Source organism: Miscanthus floridulus, chromosome 11 (assembly GCF_019320115.1).
Source record: "Miscanthus floridulus cultivar M001 chromosome 11, ASM1932011v1, whole genome shotgun sequence".
Lineage (NCBI taxonomy): Eukaryota > Viridiplantae > Streptophyta > Magnoliopsida > Poales > Poaceae > Miscanthus > Miscanthus floridulus.
In genome coordinates, this window is record NC_089590.1 from 65077679 (window position 1) to 65096139 (window position 18461).

The window sequence follows — 18461 nt, forward strand, 5'->3', positions numbered from 1 at the left end:
TTCAATTTTATCTTCAAGATTCTGATCATCTTCCTTTTGAATCTTTTTAGATTTGTCTGCTCAACTGGAAAGCCTTCGATTGGCTGTGGAGTACGCGGCGGGATTCATCAACGCTAGGGGCACCGTCCTGGTGGTTCGCCTACATGACATCCCGAATCGTGTTAGGGAGGTCGCTTTACATGGCATTCGCCATGGTGCCACCATGGCGTTGGCTTCTGCTGAAGCCCATTCTAGCCACAAACTTCGGTTCCTTTCCCATGGTTTTCTAGCCACGACGCACCCTAGGAATTATGAGCGCCTGGTTGAGGATTTCTTCAGCGCTGCTAACTCCATAGCCTTTATTTCCCAGGCCGATGATATAGTAGCCAAAGTGTTTTCTGGCCCGTAGTTTGTAATAGGTGATATTAGCAAACAATTTCTCCATCTTGAATGATTTTCTTTTGTTTCGTATTTATGCATCACTTTGTCCGTGTTTGCTTTGCTCCTATAGGCAATACACATCGTACTGGCTTTTACCCCTTCGGGTTTATTTTTGCGCTAGAGGCGATACCCTTCTGGTATCAGCTATTAGAGCTGACGACCGAGCAAATTAGTTGTCAAGTATTAATCCAAACGCTAGGATAATATTTCTTTAAATATTTTCTATTTGATTGCTCTGCCGAATTCTTCTTCTCCTCTCAATGTTTTTAAAACATAAGCATTACTAGGCGCACAACGTTTGATCTGATAAGGTCCTTCCCAATTAGGTGACCATTTGCCGAACTCGCTGTCCTTTGACCCGATCGGCATTTTTACTTTCTAGACCAAATCTTCTTCAGAGAATTGCTTATTCTTGACTCTTTTATTGTAATATTTCACAATCCTTAGTTTATTGGCTTCAATATTTTGAAGAGCACGTAGCCGAAGGTAACTCAAATCCTCTAAGTCATCTATCACAAGATCCTTGTAGGCTTTGGTTGACAAATCATTCTGCAACATAACACGCCTCGATCCAGTTTGAACTTCCCAAGGAAGGACTGCATTGTGGCAAAACCGCCTAATCTAATGCCTCTCAGGAGTGTTCGTCTTCCATTAGATACTAAGTACCCAAAGGAGGACACCAAATCACGCAGTCTCATCGGGCACACCCCAGGAGAGAACCTAAAAATCCACATTTTTACTATCAGGATCACAAATGAGAGAATAAAGATTATAGCATTCTTAATCATTTCTTACATCACTTTTAATACAATATCAGAGTATAATATTTATTATTTATAATAGCAGAATGTAGTCATATTATCAGAGTTATAAACAATTTAATTGAACAACGGAATATAAACAAGTGATCAGAATTATAGCGGAAATAAATATCTAATCATGACATGATGAAGTATTGATATATAAACTACGACAACAGATAATGAAACTTTTATTTATAAAAGCATTTGGTGAGAGTTATAAATAGAAACTACGATCGCAGCGTAAAGGAATCCTCGCTGAGCCCACCAGAAGGTATCCACACACAAGGGTCAGCTCTAGCATCCACCTGTAACCTGCAATAGGAGGAATAAAACCCTGAGTACTAAATTGTACTCAGCAAGACTTACCCGACAGGAGAAAAGAAAAGACTCTAAGGATATGTAAGGCTATCTGGCTTGTGGGTTTATTGCATTTGCATGAAGCATTACTAAGCGTGCATCCTTATATTCGATTTTTATTAATAGCCTCATTGGTTCATTAACTAATCATTCTATGTAAGCATCTGTGCTACTTTCAAGCAAGTGGTAAGCAACCAGATTTTCTTTTTTCATCTTTCATCTTTTAGTTCTTACTACGGTGCTAGAGTTAAGACAAGTCATACCGACTCGGCGGCGATTCGCGAACCAATATCCCCAGCTGGGTACCCTGAAAACACACGCCCTGCTTGTACCTCGGGTACAAGTAGGACCAACCCATCACTCTCCTATCCTGGGTGTCTAGGTCCTCATCCAAACTGGGACTCCAAGCCCCCGCTCCTGAGTCCCGAACTCAGTGCGGTGTAAGGACCTCCTCCACAAAAAATAAAACCCTGACAGTTGGTCCGGAAAGAGTCAGATCCATGACAAGAGAGCAACAAGTCTTCCAAGCGCCCATACACAAGTATGTGCTCGGGATAATAAATCTATGACTTGCCTAGCGTCTTATGCAACGGTCGGCCCTTAACCGACACAGATAGGGAAAGTAGTGTAACCAAGCCATGCCCCGCGTCCACGGTGACACAACCTCTTACACCCACCAATACCCAAACCATATCCCTATCCGGTCACCATTTATCATTTCCACCATTTATATTTTCCTAGTGACAATAATACAGTAACATATTTTCCTATATGTCGTGAGTGATAGACAATCACTCGACTTCTACCAAAGTCCTATAGCATAGCAATCTACACGATCCTGTCATACTAGCAAGCCTTGGTACTTTTATGTAGTTTAAATTATATTTGTGCATTAAGTTTTAAGTAGTTGAATGAAACCCACTTGCATATATATATATATATGCAAGTGGGTTTCATTCAACTACTTAAAACTTAATGCACAAATATAATTTAAACTACATAAAAGTACCAGGGCTTGCCTGGGTTATGCACCAGGGCTTGCCTGGGTAAAATATAACCAAAAGTTAGTATTTGTATCTTCAGATCATCCATCATCATCTGAATAGAAAGCCCATTGCATCATCTCCTGAAGAGAATACCATTATACCATCTTTGGATTCTCAATCATCCTTCAATTGATCCGTTGATCCATCATCGTACCTATATGATATGCATTGATACAAATACATAGATATAAATAATCAACGACAGCCGAAATGCTTAGAAACCCGATCACGCCTCACAAGCTAACGAGCTCGCTCTAACGACAACCGTACTTATCTACGTATCCATGTTATCGAATAAGGCGTTATTTTCCAACAAATATTTTAGTTATACAAACCAACGTTGTTTCTTTATTTCATTCTATCGATTTAATCATTATTTAAAAGAGGGCATCATTAACTACCTAGCAAACTGATTATTCTGGAGCCACAAAAATTACAATGAGTACCTAATATCGCTAGGAGACTACTGTACAAATTTTAGATCCAACACTATTACCAATTTACCGTGGAAATTCCTACAAGTTCTCCTTTTAACAATATTAAGCATTTTAAAATAGTTAGAGCAACCCTAAAAACATATCAAGTCTATGTGAACAAAATACACTACTAGGTAGATCATGATTTTAGAAACTCAACAAAACTGGTTTGACATTTTTATGATGTTTCTATGATTTACTACAATTTTTACAAGTCTATTTCCGAGACTAAATTAACAAATACTTTTGGAAAACTAAAAGGGGCCAGTAACTTGGTTCGGCCCGTAGACACACGCGCGGCCCAGGCAAGACTAGCACTCGGCCGGCCTAGGTGCGGCGTGCGGTCAGCGGCTGAACTGAGCGGCACAAACCGGCCTAGCAGGGCGCGCGGCAACGGCGCGGGCGGCCTAGGCACGCAGCCAACGGTAGGCCGACCCGACAGTGCAGCGCACATGGCCTAGCGGCGTGGTGGCCCAAGCACGCAGGTCATGGCCCAACAGCCGACCCACACGGCTAGGATCCAGAGAGGATGCGTAAATTTGCAAAAAGGACCCTATGCTTTCTTGAAACAAACCATCAGCCCAGCGTGTACTATTCATATGAGTCACGTATTTAACAATCTGAACCCTGTACAAAATTTTACTTGGACTCTTACCCTTCCCGTCATCCACAAAAGCAGAGTACAACACAGAGACGCTGGCCGATGGCGGCGGCAACGGTGCATGGGGCTATGACAACATGCATGCGGGGGTGTTGGAGGCTCGGGCGATAGAGAGGAGCAGCGCTGTGGCATGGGCACGCTGCGACTGTCGGATAGGGGCGTGGGCGCGCCTGGCCAAGGTAGTGGACTGAGGCAGAGCTATGCGCAGCCATTGCGATGGGAGGCGTGCGGACTAGGTAGAGGAGGAAGAGGAGGCAGCGCTACGGCACGGATGCGTTGCGCGTACGGTGGTAGGGACCTGGGCGGACAGCGCCACCGGCTGCTGCTCCAGCGCAACCATGGAGGTACGTGCGTGGGAGGGGAATAGGGCAACGATGGGCAGGCATGACGTGCTCGGTGGTGGCGACGTGTGGGTCACGACGACAAGGTGCTATGGTGGCCGAGCAACAGGGCAAGGCGACGGTGCTCCTGAGCTCGGTGGTGTGGCTGGTTTCGGGATGGCGTGGGCATCGGTGGCTCTGGCGTTGTACATGGCATTGGGCGGTGAGGTGCTGCAGCCATTGGGGCAGCACGGCGTGAGTCCACGCGGCTCAAGTGCGGATGAACAGCGCGCTCTCGTGGGGCGCCTGCACGAGGTAAGCAGATGAGGGGGCGGCGCGTGCTCTCGCACGGGGAGAGAAAGGGCGACGGCGATGGGAACTTCGTGGCCACAACAACGCTGCTAGACGTGGGTGCTTAGCACCGGCGACAAGGCGTGCGTATGCGAGGAGGAAGGCGTGGCAACATGGCCCTAGCACATGAGAGGAAGGATGAGAAGCCGCGCATGGCTCGGGCTCGCCGAGGTGAAGCGACGAGGAAAGCGAGGCCGGGGAATGGAGGCCCAGGCGTTGCGGAGTATGGGGCTTTGGCTTTGCAAGGTGATGGGAGGCGCGTGCTCGGGCGTGGCCCTATGGCGCAGTAAAGAGAAGAAGAGCGAACAGAGGCCAAGGAAATCAGAGCGAGAACAGTAGCTCGGCATCCTCAAGAAGCAAGGTTGGGGCAGCAGTAGCGACACGGAGTGGCTCGGTATGCTTGACAAGGTCATGTCGGCGTAATGACATGAGCTGAGGTAGGCAAGGATACGCAAAGTAGGGACAGACAAGACCGAATGGGCAGACCGGAGTTGGCGAGCCTCCTCGACGGTAGTAGAAAAGGAAGGAGCGGGAAGCAGCATGAGGGAGGGACACGTCGTACACATGCCAGAGCACTGACTGCTAGAAAGTAAAACTCTAGCGCTACAGGACATGCATTCACATACTAGAAATTGCAGCACTGCACCCAGCAAAAACAAAAAGACAACCAAAGAGACGACACCCTACAGGGACTGAACTCGGCACAGCGGCCAGCAGAGGAGGAAGTTGGCGGGAAGGATGGAGCACACCATCAAGTCTGTTTCCCCCTCACACACACACACACACACACACACACACACACACACACACACACACACACACACACACACATATATATATATATATATATATATATATATATATATATATATATATATATGTGTGTGTGTGTGTGTGTATATATATGTGTGTGTGTGTGTGTGTGTGTATGCGAACAAACAAATGAACTGATCATAGCATAGCAGGTGCATGCAGACATGAGACGAACGATTAGAGAGCTAAGCATGCATGCACGTACGTTTGGAGCTAAGTAGAGGTAGCTAGATCAACGAACAAAGCTGGAGAGAGAGAGACAATGGCGTAGACAAATCGACGTGCCGGGGTGCAGAGCCACGATAGGAGACGAGATGGTGAATAATTGACATGCAATGAGTACGCTGTATGCCAGGGAAAAATGAACGAAGCTGCTGCGCTCTCTCTCTCATCAGTTCTTTCTTATCAAAATAAACCCATGAGTATATATATATATATATATATCATTCTATTTATTAATGGATTTATTTTATTTAAAAAATGCTTAATCTAACTAAACAAACCGTTCGCTGTCTATTGGCCAGAATTATTGTTCGACATTCTTAAATATTTTTATGCACTGAGTAATTTAACTTGGGCGTTGATTCGAGTCCACAAAAATTAAGTCACACAAGATTTGTTCATCACGTTGAGTTCGTTTTAAATCCAAAAATCCGAGAAACTCATTTTGAAAATTTTACTTAGGCCTAAATCCTGATGCTAAAGGAGCTCATAACACCAAGGGTGTTACAACCAACCACCCTTAAAAAGAATCTCATCCTGAGATTCGAAGCAAGAACCAGAAGAGGGAAAAACACGATTACATTCTGTAAATCAGGGATTACACAAAGATTACATGACTTTGAATACTAAACCACACGGGGTTCTAGGGATACATGGTTAAGAGCAACCTGGTACAACCAAGACTTAATCCAGAAGTCGAGAGAGATGAGGACAATGGAGAAACAATAAGATAATGAGTATCCAAAACATGACGTATGACCAATAGATCCAAAAATAGTTGACTAAGTAGTAAAACATCATGAATCCTAAGGTCAACTAACCTAGGGACTTGAACTTCTTCGATGAACCAGATCCTTTCTTCTCCTCGGATTACACCATCACCTCAGACTGACGAACCTAGCTCCACGAGTGACGACTAGACCTCGTAGCTCTACTCCGAATGCAAGGGAAATGAGGATGAAGAAGAAGAGCAAGGACCAAGGGTATCTTATAGTGGCGAACTGAGGTGGGGCACAACACACCGGAAGTGGAGATGGCGGGGTTGGGATACATAGACAGGTCTTGCCGTGGGGATAAACACGGCCATGGTGCGCTCCCTGTACAAGCGAGTGGATAGGAAATAAAGGAGAGGAGATAAGAGGGTACGCTCGATGAGGGAGGCGTGTGGGCGGTCGTGTCCCCAAAAGAAGAAAGAAAGGAGCGGGAAGGGGGGTTTGGTATGAGGGACGAGGCATGAGAGGCGAGAGCCGACCGGATGTTGGAAAAAAAGCGCATAGTGCACAAAGACGACGAGTGCGGCATGAGACTACGGCCACGCGAGAGCAGGGAGCTAAAGGCCTGATACAGACAACGTTCGCAGGGCACATAGCGAAATGACCCAGCATGCATAACGTAGTCAACTAAACACAGGCCTTGGGACATGACATCCACTTAGACTTTTCAATTACTCCCGACTATCCACTGCTAACTTTCCTTACTACTCTTCTTTTTCTTTACTTTACTCGACCACGTCCGTCTTTCATATAGACTGAGACCATGTCACACTTTCTCCAAAACCACCTCCTCTTGCTTACATTGAGAGGACACTATGTCATCAACCTGTTGTGGATTTCCTGTTTGAACACCAGAACATGTCCAAGGAAATTATTTGTAGCAAAAGCGGTACGATGGTGTAACTTGGTAAAGGTACTTGGTCAACAACCTTGATACCAGCGCGTACCGAGCAACGTCACACATGGCAGGTGTTCCACAGAGAGCCCTCAGTTTCATCGCGGCACTAGAAGCTATTGACTAGGCAACTATTACCAACTTACACGCCATGAAGGCGGTGGGGTCATAGACCACAGAATAAGGGGAGTATTACAAGGGAAAAATTCAAACAACAAGGCTTCCCTTCACAACAAGGGACAAGGAATTCAAATCCAATGGCAGATTTGATTTTAAAGAGATTCAAGTGTTCTGTTGGGACATCCATAATTAATCGATACAATGTCCAATATTATCCAATCACAGCTAGTCCGCTGATATTTGGATGGTAACTTCTCTTGTAACTCACTTAGCATCGCCCTTGAAAACTCTAAACACGTCTCACAAAACTTAAGATAGATGAACGTAATAAACACAATAAAATAAGTAAAATGCATATTCTAAATAGTCTTATACGGGTACAATGTATAGGCACTCAGGCTCACATTCATGATACAGCATTCACCTACGGTCAGACGATCTCAACAACTACAGATGACAACAACGGCAAGAGTATAATTCGGAGGACAGCGATGAAAAGCACTACTACTATGGTACAGCATCCCAAGGCAACTAAGCTACTCTAGCCACGCATCTTCATTCCCGAGCATGGTGGATTCTTCTACTGCCTTGGCTACGGATCTGCATCTTCTCGGGGCAATGGCTGAATGAGAGGAATCAAGGGCTTTTCTTCTAACACTTCCGATGCTGGAGGTGCTGGCGGCGTGCGGGTCATAGCGATAAGGTGCTGCGGTGGCCGAGCAGTAGGCCAAGGCAACAACGCTCCTGAGCTCGGTGGCACGGCTAGTTTCAGGATGGCGTGGGCATTGGTGGCTCCGACGCTGCACACGGCGGCGCGGTGAGGTGTTGTGGCCGTCGGGGTAGCACGACATGAGTCCACGCGGCTCAAGCACGGATGAGCAGCGCGCTCTTGCGGGGCACCTGCATGAGGTAAGCAGAGGGGGGCGGCGTGTGCTCTCGCGCAAGGAGAGAAAGGACGGTGGTGACGGGAGCTGCGCAGCCACGACGGCGCTGCAGGACGCGGGTGCTCGGCACCGGCGGCAAGGCACGCGCACGTGAGGAGGAAGGCGCGACAACATGGCCCTAGCGCGCGGGAGGAAGGACGAGAAGCCACGCATGGCTCGGGCTTGCCGACGTGAAGTGGCGAGGAAAGGAAGGTCGGGGAATGGAGGTCTGAGCGTTGCAGAGTACGGGGCTTCAGCTTTGTAAGGTGATGGGTGGTGCGTGCTCGGGCATGGCCCTATGGTGCAGTAAAGAGAAGAAGAGCGGACGAAGGCCAATGAAATCAGAGTGAGAATAGTAGCTCAGCGTCCTCAAGAAGCAAGGTAGGGGTAGCAGTAGCGACACAGAGTGGCCCGGTCTGCTCGATAAGGTCACATCGATGTAATGACATGAGCTAAGGCAGGCAAGGATAAGCAAAGCAGGGACAGACAAGACCGAACGGGTAGACTAGAGTCGGGGCGCCTCCTCCATGATAGTAGAAAAGGAAGAAGCAGGAAGCAGCACAAGGGAGGGACACATCATACCCATGCCAGAGCACTGACTGCTAGAAAGTAAAGGTCCAGCGCTATAGGACACGCATTCACATACTAGAAATTACAACACTTCACCTAGTAGAAACGAAAAGACAACCGAAGAGATGACACCCTGCAGGGACTAAACTCGGCACAGCAGCTAGCAGAGGAGGAAGTTGGCGGGAAGGATGGAGCACACCATGAAGTCAGTTTCCCCATCATATATATATACACACACAAATATATGTGTATGCGAACAAACAAATGAACTGGTCATAGCATAGCAGGTGCATGCAGACATGAGACGAATGATTAGAGAGCTAAGCATGCATGCACGTACATCTGGAGCTAAGAAAAGGTAGCTAGATCAACGAATAAAGCTGGAGAGGGAGAGACAATGGCGCAGGCAAATCGACGTGCCAGGGTGCAGAGCCACAATAGGAGACGAGACGGTGAATAATTGCCATGCAACGAGTATGCTGTACGCCAGGGAAAAATGAATGAAGCTGCTGCGCTCTCTCTCTCTCTGGTTAGTTCTTGCTTATCAAAATAAACCCATGAGTATATATATATATCATTCTATTTATTAATGGATTTATTTTATTTAAAAAATGCTTTTCATGCTTAATCTAACCGAACAAACCGTTCGCTGTCTATTGGCCAGAATTGTTGTTCGACATTCTTAAATATTTTTACATACTGAGTAATTTAACTTGGACATTGATTCGAGTCCACAAAAATTAAGTCACACAGGATTCGTTCATCACGTCGAGTACGTTTTAAATCCAAAAATCCAAGAAACTCATTTCAGAAATTTTACTTAGGCCTAAATCGTGGTGCTAAACGAGCTCATAACACCAGGGGTGTTACATGCATTATGTCTACACACAAGTTCATAAGGTGACCATATTAGCTCTTTTGCTCTTGGCCATCAAGGGTAATCCATCCCTAGCCCTCTCCAGAGTCTTGTCTCCCTTTTCCATTTTTGAAGATCAGGTCCTAAAGGTGAAACAGGCTTAGAGGAGTCTGTTTGATCATGAAACTCTTTTGGCCAAGGGGAACTTGAACAGGCAAGAGGCTTAAAGAACTATCAGAGTCGATTGATCACCTTTGTTCTGGCTAAAGAGCCAGTTTTGAAAATAGTCGATTCTAGACTCCCGGTCTTAATTCTATTTAGGTCTAAAAATATGGCCTTTATTAAGAGAGCTCTTCGATCTTCTATCCTTAGTCATCCGGCACCATACTCTCTTTGATATTAGCAAGGTGATGCTTCGCCTCCTATTAATTGCGATTGCCTTTTGCACAACCCAAGGCGTCCACCCCTTCGTTCCATGGCTTCAAATACTGGCCGAGGGCTCTAGCCTTGAACACATCCGCACTTGCAACCATTCCTGTTTCTTTGCTTTTCTCCGCCCTCACAGAACTCTGTAGAGGCCTTTCTCTCTTCCTGTAGATTCGATCAACTTCATGGCCAGCGAGAACCATGGCAAGCGTGTGGCGGAGGAGGTCCTAGAGGAGAACATACTGATGAACCAACGCCTCCGATGCATGAGGTAAGATTGACATCCTCTATTCATGATGATGATCTTTTCTAACTCACCTATAGGTTCATTGTGAGTGATAGCCTCCGTCCCATCCTAGGGCCAGCAAACCCTCTGACGTTGCATCTTTTGTGCCGGCTTCGTTGTCGGATTCTTCCAACTCGTATAACGGCGACAAAGCCTGGCGCTTCTTCTGAGAATGGAGGGCGGTCGAGGACCGCTATTCTGAGGTGATTCAGAAAAATGGCCAGCTTGAGATCCGTCTAGGGGTCTTCCAAGCTGCCCTTAATGCGGTCAAGGAGGAGGCCAGCGCCATTCGAGCACAGCTGGCTAAGTGTGATGTTGCGGTGGCAGGTAAGACGAGTTCCAAGAATGCTTTTATTCTGATTTCCACCGTCTTTATCTTGATAGTCTTCTGTGATTGCCAGCCCTAACGGTGCAGTCGGAGTCTCTCCAACTGGCAGTGAACATGGCCATATACATTGTCAATGCTTGGTATTCCCTCATCAATGTTTGCCTCTAAGACATCCCAACCCACACTTAGGAGATCGCCCTCCATGGCGTTTATCACGACGCGTCGGTGGCGCTAACCGTGGCGCAAGTTCGGACCGGGTATGACCTCCACACCATGGAGGCTGGCTTCCCGATGAGCGATGGCCCTGAGGGACATGAGGACCTGCTCGAAGAATTCATCGTTGCTGCATAGGCCATTGTGGACATTACATCCGCTCAGGATGTAATGAACAAGGTCTTTGATTAGTTTGTACTTAGGGTAATCCGATGAACAAAGACTCATGTTCTTTCATGAATGTGTCTTAGTGCAATGCCCTTGTGTATAACTATCTTTTTTATTTCTTGCTCTGGAGGCGATACATATCGTATTGGCTTTTATGTTTTTGAAGACCCTTTATTTTTTGAACTAGAGGCGATACCCTTCTGGTACCGGCTATTAGAGCCGATGACTAAATGAATCGGCTATCAAGTATTAATCAAATGCTAGTATAATATTCTTTCAAACATGTTTCATCGATTGCTATTAATAGGTTGCACCAGAACTCTTCAAACCAAAGGTTAAACGATCGATCGATCCAGAGCAAGCATCTCATCAAGTGCAACAAAACTTCATTTAAGAAATTCATCAATTCTGACCTGTACTTAGGATTCCATTTAGCATTCATACGTTGACCTAAACCCATATTCAGAACTAATACTTTTCTTTATTCCAACGACCGACGCGAAGCCATGACTTCTAACTAAAACAAACTCTCAGAGCCAATTGCTTGCATCGGCTGCTGGCTTTCATTGTTGATCTTAATGAAGTCTCCTTCCCATAACTTGCCAGAAAAGCATTTGAAGTCTCCTAGTTCCTAGAAGACTAGATCGACTGTTGCGATGGTCATAGATTTATCAGCGCGAACCTGTTCGACATCATCTCCATGCCATTAAATCAAACATTGATGCATGGTCGATGGTACACAATAGTTCACTTGAATCCAATTATGACCAAGGAGCAAACTGTATGACCCTTTTCCATCAATGATGAAGAATATGGTGAGCAGAGTCTTACTCCTGATTGTTAGTTCGACGTTTATTGCCCCCCAGGTCTTAGACGCATTACCTCTAAAATTCTTAAGCATCATGTCAGTCTCCATCAGATCTCCTAGTCCTTTGCTAAGTTTACGAAAAGTGGTGTCAGGCATAAGATTGATAGAAGCACCTTCGTCCACCAACATCTTTTTCATCGGTTTCCCATCAACAAAACCTTTCATATATAAAGCCTTTAAGTACCGATGCTTGACTGGTTTATCAAATATTGCTTGTTGTACAATCGTTAACTTGGCAACTATCTCCTCATACTCTGATTCATCAAAATCCGAATAAACTTCTTGATCTGTCGGAGCTCTGAATTCTGATGGCAATAGAAAAGCCGTTTGGATATTAGCTGATGGTCGCTTTCTATCGGCTGTTTGCTTAGTATGCCATACTAGAGGTTTACCGTATGCCTGAGTCTGTTCTAACTCTTTATTCCTTAGGTGTTGCATCCTTCTCTTCTAGCTTCTTGTTAAACCTTCTGGACACCATTGGCCTTCCTACCAAACATATTTTCTCTTATTGCCTTTTTCTTCATAATCAGCCCAGTCTTGATCAACAACTCATTTTCTAAGTTGACCATGAACACTTTTATTTTTTAAACGCTGATCCATGTTATTATGGTGATATGCATCTTGAGCATGGATAGAGCGGCGGTTGGTTTGAGATTGCCTGAACTCCCAATATTGATCACTGCATTCTGGACAGTCATGTCTGGTAGGCAACTTTAAACCTTCATTCTAGAAATGTCTGAAGAAAGGACAATTCCAATGTGATTCGGTTTGTTTCCTTTCATACCTCTCTTTTTCCAGTTGACGCTAGTATTCTTGATCCTTTAACCAATGCTGATAACCCTTTTCCTTCTATCGCTGCCATTTATTTAACATAATTTGAGATGTAACCCATGGCTTTGTCGCCCTTGCTTTTGATGTTTCCCCCTGCTCATATCGGCTCTTTTGCTTATCACGACGCCTTTTAATTTCCCTGTATTCGTCGGCCGATATTTGCATCTTGGGATCGACTGTTCTAGCTTCTCTTGATCTGGTTGGTGTTAGGAGCTTAGTCTTTCCTTTGAGCAGCCTAGCATTGACCTTGTTTTGATCTCCTGGGAAAGGATTATCATCAACTTTCATTTTCTGAGGCGTATCAAATTTGAGCCTTCCTTGCTGAATAACCCTCTTTATATGCTATTGGAAAATTCTGCATTCATTTGTGGAATGAGAAGTAGCGTTATGGAACTTGTAGAACTTTTTATTCTTCAACTGATCAGGGGGCAAGATAACATGATTATCGGGCAACTTGATCTGCCCCTTCTCAAGCAAGAAATCTAAGAGCTTGTTTGATTTTGTGACATCAAAGTCATAGCTCTCCTTGACTCTTCTTCCCCAAGGATTTGGCACCATTACTGTCTTCTTGCCCTAATTCCATTTAGCCGCAACAACCTCTTCTTCTTTATCTTCATAGCCATCATCGACTGAGTATGGATTATAAGCTTCGGCCACTGTGGTACTCTTCTAAAATTGGGTATCTCTGCACATACTCTGGAATTGGCTATTAAGTGCTGCCACTCATTGAGCCAATTGACCCAAGTTCTCAAATTCTTGTCCTAGTAGCTTTTCTTTCCACATCGGCAGCAATCCCTAAATGGCTAAAGTAGCTAGCTGATCATCAGCCAAGTTTAAGGAGAAGTATAAGTTCCTAGTTTCTCGGAACCTCTAAAGAAACTCAGTGCTCGATTCATTAGTCTTCTGCCTTATAGTTGTCAAATTGGTAATTTTCTTTTCTCTAGTCCTAGTATAAAAATATGTTTGAAATATCTTCTCGAGGTCAGCCCAGTTGGTAATGGAGTTGACCGACAATGATGAAAACCAAGTGAAGGTTGGCACTGATAGGGATAAGGAGAAGAAACGAACTTAATGGACCTCCTCAACTGATGCCTCGCCCAATTATGTGAGATACCAACTGACATGTTCTATCATGCTTGTACTATCTTGGCCAGTGAACTTAGCAAACTTTGGAAGCATATAATTTGCAGGAAGAGCGATCAAATCATATCATTTTGGATATGGGCGTTTGTACAAAAAGGTCAGCCATTTTAGCTTCAGTCCGAGCTGATCCTTCATCACCTCGGTCACCTTTAGCAACAACTCGTCAGCATGTGAATTTGGTTTTCCCTACACCTACTGACCCATCTGTGGATTGAAATCTCATGTGCCTTGATACCCTAGATTCGTAATCATGTGAATGGTGTTATAATCTGTGCCATAATGATACCCTTGTGGAATCTCTATCTGTTGGGTCCTTTGCTGGCTTGCTGCTTGAAGTCTCTGATTGTAGACATGATGATCTATATCTCTATAGATCCTTTACATTGATGGTGCTATTTTTTGAGCCAACAACGGTATGTGGCCTGATGTGCCAAAATTAATCACTTAGTTCTGACCTTGCCTCACTGGCTATTGCACATGCTGTATTGACGGTTCAGGATTATACTATATCTGATTCGTAGTAGTTCTTTGAGCTCGTTCAGATGAACCCTGAACTGCCTGGACATCATCATTACTAGCTGATGCTGCTTCTTGATGGCTAGTACCAACCTGATTAGTCTCTTAGGTTGCCGGATGTGGAATGTTGTAATAAGCTGGCCCAACTTGACCAGTCGGAAACCCATGAATTGCCTCTTTCATGGCGTTGTGGAATGTGTCCAAGAAAGCTTTATTATGGCTTGATATGGCATCACGAACAGATTTGTCTACAACTTTCATAAAGAAACGTCTGTCTTTAGCTTCAATTGTATCTGTCTGCCCATACAATAAAACTCTTGGTAGTGGATATTTCTGAACAATTGTGTTGTCATGTGTTTTGGAGTAGGACAACAAACACTTGTTCTGAAGTCTTCTATAGCTTTGCTGATGACACCTCTATCTTCATCAGGTAGATCTTTATAATGTACCATAAGGATGTCATTGTTGTTGTGATGATTGTGGGGTCCCACCGTGTGCTAGAAACATGTGTTGAGGGCACACGAGCAAGCTAAAAGGGTCCGCTCGATGGAGTTGGAGATCCGCCTAGCTTCAGCGCAGGGATGGTCGATCCTACACACTCCTCCCGAGACGTGCCAGTCAATTTGACCCTACAATTGATAAGGAGAGAAAGTTTATCTGTAATTTAGGACAGAACGTGCCGGTGTTACCGGACAGTCCCGAATGTGCGGCTCTAAGAGCCGATATGAAAGAAGATTGACTAAATAGTCGATTCTAGCATATTCATAAGAGTAAATTAGTTAAAGCTCATGGAGTTGTGTAAGAAGAATCGGTTATCGTTCAGAATGAATATCATTATTTGGACAAATATCGGTCAATGGCAAAAAAATGTCAACAATGATTAAACTATGCTAAGCCAATGACTACGAGTAACCGAACCCCTTTTATAAAAGAAACAACTCATCATCATTCAACCATTTAATAAAAATAAATCTAATAAACATATTAGATCTCATCTATCGCTATGACTAGTGGGGCATGAGGTAGAATCATGCAGGCCGTAGAAACAACAATAGACTCGATGACCCTAACTTATTACTAATATCAGTGGGGCATGAGGCAGAATCATGCAGGCCATAATACAATAATAAGATCATAGTGCTAACACATCTTTCAACCTATCTCTACTTCAACGATCTCATGATGTGAACTATTCGTGAAAGCGCTCGATATCGGCTAAAACAGTCGATTCAGGCATAGTGCATAGTTAAGGTATGCCCTCTTAGGAACGGATCTACCAAATAATGATCCCCACTCCATGATGCTAATAGTGGGGTGTGAGGCAGAATCACACAGGCCATGATAACGAGCCATAGAATGGTTTTCGCTAGCCAATAGATCTATTCGAGATCAGACATGCCTTAACCACACGCTGTGTATGATCAAGATTGACATAAAATGGCCGATAAAATATAACTCATCGTTTAAGATGCAGATTAGATCAAATTCGGATTAACAAATGATGGGTTAAAAAGGATATAAGGCCAATCTAGATAAATCCCAGTCGGACGAAGTGATATTGCTGTAATTAGATAAACAATGGAAGCAATAAGCAATATCGCTAACTTAATGAATCTATCCGAAGGAACGCCACCCTTAGATAGAGCCAATAACTTGACCTTAATCTAGTTCAAGTAGTGGAGGTCAGCTAGATTGATGCAGCCGTACTTGAACTAGACAAGAAGCGATAACTAGCTTATACCAGAGTCGCAGTGAAGGTGGACCAAATCGATGCAGCCATACGAACAGAAGTATAAGCCATGATGGTACTTACAGACAAGCATGATTATACTATATCTAATTCGTAGTAGTTCATTGAGCTTATTCAGATGAACCCTAAACTGCCTGGACATCATCATTATCAGTTGATGCTGCTTCTTGATGGCTGGTACTGACTTGATTAGTCCCTTGGGTCACCGGATGTGGAATGTTGTAATAAGCTGGCCCAACTTGACCAACTGGAAACCCATGAATCGCCTCTTTCATGGCGTTGTGGAATATGTCCAAGAAAGCTTCATTATGGCTTTATATGGCATCACAAACAAATTTGTCTACAATTTATGTAAAGAAACGTTTGTCTTTAGCTTCAACTGTATGTCTTCAGCTTCAACTATATGTCTACAAATTCTTCTATAGCTTTGTCGATGACATCTTTATCTCCATTAGGTAGATCTTTAGAATGTACCATAAGGATGTCATTGTTGTTGTGAACCGCCATGATGATTGTGGGGTCCCACCGGGTGTGCTAGAAATGTGTGTCAGTATGAAATTTCGCCCCATGCCGAGGGCACACGAGCAAGCTAGAAGGGTCCGCTCGATGGAGCTGAAGATTCACCTAGCTTCAGCACAAGGATGGTCGATCCTGCGCACTCCTCCCAAGATGTGCCAGTCAATTTGACCCAACAATTGATAAGGAGAGAAAGTTTATCAGTAATTTAGGGAGGAACATGCTAGTGTTGCCAGACAGTCCCGAATTTGTGGCTCTAAGAGCCGATATGAAAGGAGATCGACTAAATAGTCGATTCTAGCATATTCATAAGAATAAATCAGTTAAAGCTTGTGGGGTTGTGTAAAAAGAATCGGTTATCATTCAGGATGAATATCATTATTTAAACAAATATTGGTCAATGGCAAAAGGATGTCAACAATGATTAGTTTATGCTAAGCCAATGACTACAAGTAACCAAATCCCTTTTCATATAAAAGAAATAGTTCATCATCATTTAACCATTTAATAAAGATAAATCTAATGAACATATTAGATCTTATCTATCACTATAACCAGTGGGGCATGAGGTAGAATCATGTAGGCCATAGAAACAACAATAGATTCGACGACCCTAACTTATTACCAATATCTGTGGAGCATGAGGCAGAATCATACAGGCCATAATACAATAATAAGATCATAGGACTAACACATCTTTCAACCTATCTCTACTTTAATGGTCTCATGACGTGAACTATTCATGAAAGCACTCGATATCGGCTTAAACAACCGATTCAGGCATAGCGCACAGTTAAGGTCATGCCCTCTTAGGAACAGATCTTCCAAATAACGATCCCCACTCCGTGGTGCTAACAGTGGGGTGTGAGGTAGAATCACATATGCCATGATAATAGGCCATGAAATAGTTTTTGCTAGCCAATAGATCTACTCGAGATCAGACATGCTTTAACCGTACACTATGCATGATCAAGATTGATATAAAATAGTCGATAAAACATAACTCATCGATTAAAGTGCAGATTAGATTAGTTTAGATTAACAAACGATGGGTTAAATAAGATATAAGGACGATCTAGATTAATCCCAATTGGGCGAAGTGATATTGCTGTAATTAAATAAATAATGGAAGCAATAAGTAATATCGGTAAATTAATGAATCTATCTGAAGGAACACCACCCTTAGATAGAGCCGATAACTTGACCTTAATCTAGTTCGAGTAGTGGAGGTCGACCGAATCAATGCAGCCTTACTTAAACTAGATAAGAATCGATAACTAACTTATACTAGAGTCGTAGTGAAGGTCGACCAGATCGATGCAGCCGTACAGACAGAAGTATAAGCCATGACAGTACTTACAGACAAGCAGTGAAGGTCGACCGGATCGATGCAGTCATACTTGCTGAAGACCTCACCGAGATCTACTCTACTCCTACTCCTAAGGGGTGGCTAGAGCCAAAAAAGTAAGTAACTTGTATTTGATTGGTTGTGTGTCTTTTTACAATAGCCGGGGTTTGATATTTATACCCTCGACCTACGCATGACTCCTATCAAAGCATGACTCATCACAATCTTTAGCCCTAGAGAAAACATTCCTAATTTAAAATAACTTAGACTCTAATCTTTCTCTTTTTGTAGAGTCCAACATGCTTTGTTCCAGCGCCGATCGTAGCCTTTGTCGTTATCTGTTGGCACTACCTGAAGAAAGCTGATTCTAGTGTTGCATTCGAATCAGCTGGTTCCGATCTGCACACAATTCCTTGATGACATAATCTTGAGAGCTTTTGAGTCCCTACAACCCTTCTTACA